Raw genomic sequence first — 4,263 nt, 5'->3', positions numbered from 1 at the left:
CGATAGAAGGTCAGCGGCAGCTAAACAATGAACTTAAGTTTACTACAAGCATTATGACGTGACAGAACGCTTCGATGAAGAAGTCCTTTCAGACTTTGAACTCTGTTGATACGCAAGTGTTTGACTATTTAAGAAAAGCCAGCAAGGCACGTAAGTATAGATGCACGGAATGTCAGGGTGGCGTAGAAGCAAAGATAACGGAATATGCATTACTTGAATGTAACAAGGGACACACGACAGGCGCATATTCCTGACACTGCAGGGAACACGAAGTCAGAGAGATCACTACGCCAGCGTTCGCACGCAGTCGGTCTTGGTGGGTCTGATACTTGAAACATCTGATAAGCTAGTCTTCGTTTTTCCCCTCCGCGAACCTGGGTGGTGTATGACACGACCATCATACAGGAAAACGCTACTGTAAAATGGGTCGAGATACCTATTACCGCTCCATACCAACAAACCAAACAGGCAAGAAACATACAGCTAGATACGCAGAAATAATGTCACCACGGTTGGTACCATGGCGGAAAACGTCAAATGCCCCCGAGGGCAGCAGCCGTTTACAGCTACAGAGGTTACAATGGCGAGACCAGGCACACCGAGAAATTGCTGTACAACAGCAGCAGTAGCAGGAGGTGACGAAGTCAGTCAAAACATGAAAACCTCTCGAAGGCTTCGAAGTCGATCCCACTTCGACTTGATGTCAAGAGGATTCGTGATCGGTATTAATTGCGAAGCTATTAATAAAGCTTTTGGCTTACGTCGGTCAAAACGCCTACGAACCCTGCTGTACTTAATAACAATCCGCGTGCGAATAAGCAGATGAAGCAAAAACCGTCTCTGGTCAGATTACAACAGCAATGACAGCACAAAAATGATGACAACGGAAATCATTGACATGATGACGGCAATAACTACGATGACGTAGTGACGGTAAACGTCAGAATAACGGAAATGTTCGCTGGACTTGATCTCATGGCGACGTTAATGGTGGTGGCCGTCATTGTTCCAAATAGAAAATAGGGATTCTTGTTTTGGATATGCCAAGATTAGTCCCGATACCAGAAACTGTTACGGCAGTAAAAGAAGTAAGTAAAAGCCGCTCAAAGTGACCATGTCGGCAGTCAGTCGGAGTGGAAAAGATACTGCCTCTGTTGCTAGAGTATGTCGGTGAAAGAAGCAGATATTCGTTACTGCATTGGCAGCAGTGATACAGGCCAGTGCAAGTGAGACCGAAACGGGGCGAGGATGGTGGTGCCATCGTGTATCATGGAGAGATGGCAGGCGAGCCATGTGAAACATAGAACGGTTTTACGCAGCGAATGATCGGTCCGCTGAGATGTACGAGCGCTAAAAGGGAAGCAGTAAGAAAAGTTCAGTCCACTTCTTCGTCGCGGATACAAAGTTAACTTTTGTTCTGCTGAGATCTAGCTAAATTGCCAGGGAGATAGCTCGCCTATTATATGGCGTCTCTGTTACTGCATGAGCCGACTTGTGAGAGTGAGTCGATAATGGCACACTTAGTTCTTGCTTTTGGCCGATGATGTCGACGCCATCAGTCGAATGTGGTTTTTGCGAATGGCTAGAAAAGTCGTGTGTGTTAAGGTAGATTTGAGTAAAGTTTATTTTTAAAGGAGAAAAATTCTATTAGCTAGATCAATGTCAATGATGCAAGCGAAAATGAAAAAAACGTGTGCCGTAACTTTTACGACAGCAAATTCAAGCATAGGTATGTGCCTGCGGCCTGACGTCTTCGAAGTAAGGATTTGTTCCTGCATATGGGTGAACGGATTACGAAAAGAAACATGTTTATTACACGAACGTAGAACCTTTTCGCGTCAACGAAACACATGCACTTTGAGTCAACATGTCGATTTATATAGATGTCGATGTCAAATATAGATACGGTTGAGAGTTGGTTGTAATCACAAGATTTACAAAGGGCCACAAATTTTTTGAACATGATTTAAGCGTCTGAACAGATATGTCCGATAGGCAGACAGTGAACGTAAAAGTATGAAAAAAAAACATCAAGTTTGTTAATGTAAGTTTCGAAATTTAGTTCAGTTACTTCGTCATTTTATTACTATTAATTATGACCATCAGGTCTGACGAGTTGCTTGTTTGGCAACACTGAATTTGCCTAATTTTCCGCACGTACTAATGCCGTTCTATGACGGATGTCAATTATGAAGATTCCTTCTCATATAATTAACTTATTGAACAGTTTATGTTTTTACAATTGATTCCCGAACAGCGAGAATCTGGCCAGCATCAACGTACCCGTTCCAGTGTGTTTGAAAAACACAGACATGGTGGTCTGTGTCTAAGCCCGAGCGTAGACACACCTGGTCTCGTGCTGCCAGCCGGCCATTTAACTGAACTTACGTACGACCGAAATGCATATAAACTTAACATGTATTCAACTTAGTAAATAAGTTGATTTTTACAACGAATTAATTAAGAAAGAAAAATATATTTAGAAAAAAAAAAAAAACTATTAAGGTATGTTAACATTCAAATGATCAAATACTCAAACATCAGTAATTCAAATGACAAACAAGAATACCTTCATAAGATATCTATTCGACGACATTGAGGTGCAAAAACAGAAATTTTCGACGGTCAGCGTATTGTGTACCAAGGTTTCTGCATTTTGTCACTTTTCAATTTCATTAGTCAGTACTAAGTCTATCGAGCTAAGAACGAACATCTAGATAAACGAACAGGATAAATTAGTAAGAAGGTGCTGCCATTTTATTATTTGTATAACGTGACTGACAAAAATGAAATTTATTCATAATGTCAATATGATACTTTCCTTTTATACAGTATTTACAAGTTATCCATCACATGGTAAGTATTGCTATTTATCGCCGACGTCTTATGCTCTTTGTCTGCTAAACGGTTAAGGGTTTATTCGTTAGTGTCGGTGCCCTAGGACAATACTTTGGCCTCCTTTAAAGGACGTTACACCCAACACGTTCGGTGAACGACATCCGATTCTAGCTATTTACTTGAATTGCATATGCTTATCGACGTATAGCATTTTGTCTGTATCGGTATCACTTTGGCTACCAGCTTATTTAGGGGAACTAGCTCCCCCTGGGGGCTTTATTAAGCGTCCATTTCGTGTCGATCGGATCAAGCGTGGATGCATACCGGTACTTTACCGCCGCTAACCATAGAGACAAAGTCGCATTTCCGCCAAACATTAGTCATTTGAAGTCGGAAGCTCCTTGGCTAAAGACAGATCAAAGGAAAATATAGAACTTTATCGTTGTTTGCAGGAAATATAGAAAGGTATATAACAACGGCTTCTTCTTCAGCAGATATGATCTAAACTCTCACTTTTGCTGTGCTTGTCTAAGTTCATAAACAGTGTGGGAATTAAGTCGCCTTATGAACTGCGGAATGTATAATCCAACTCTCTACTTAAGGTTCATGACCTCATCGTCGAATCGATCAGGATGTTTCCCTGAGGTAAACTATAGCTGCAGCGGCTGAAATCCGTCAAATCCGATAATTTTATCGTACTGGTTGTCTCCGGATTTAACTCAACCTGCAGAGATCCGGCGGTGCGTATCACGTTCATGACGAGCCTCACACAATTGTGCTGTAGCATCGTAGCATGTCCTCGAATTAAAAATGTCATTTTCTGCAGTGGCAAATTGACCCATGTGTCTAGGACGCTATTCTGATCGCTACCCGGCCGGTGAAACACGCGACCAACGGAACATGCGAACATCAGCTATAACGTTAGATATATTACAATGATAACTTCTTATCGAAGCCAATTACCCTTCTTCTTGTTATCCAAATTTGTTTTGCTTATCGCCTGGTAATAGCCGATACAATTGACGGAGCCGCCGAAAATGCGCGAGTTTAAGCTGTTCTTTAAAATGAGCTCTTTCTTGCTCTTATAACTAATTAGGGTTTGCATTTTTTTCCCATGTTTCACTGTTCATAATTCTATACTACGAATATCATTTTTAATGAAGGTCGTCGTCATCATCATCGGCAGGACGAATCTCTTGTGTTGTTTGGCTATCTATCTAGCAGATTCCTAAGTTCATCTCTTGACTTTTGTCCTGTTAGGCTTCGAATATTGACACATTGTCTCCTCTATTTTTAGAGTGTGTTTTTGTTGCCGATCGCCACCAGCTCCAAAACTTATCTAGCTACGTTGTGTTTTTATCTCCTTCCGAATGGTCTGTTGGCAACAAAAATCCCGCTTAATATATCACATTGGTTAAATCGATC

Source organism: Varroa jacobsoni, unplaced genomic scaffold, assembly GCF_002532875.2.
Source record: "Varroa jacobsoni isolate VJ856 unplaced genomic scaffold, vjacob_1.0 scaffold_1136, whole genome shotgun sequence".
NCBI lineage: Eukaryota > Metazoa > Arthropoda > Arachnida > Mesostigmata > Varroidae > Varroa > Varroa jacobsoni.
Note: the sequence above shows the minus strand (reverse complement) of the source record.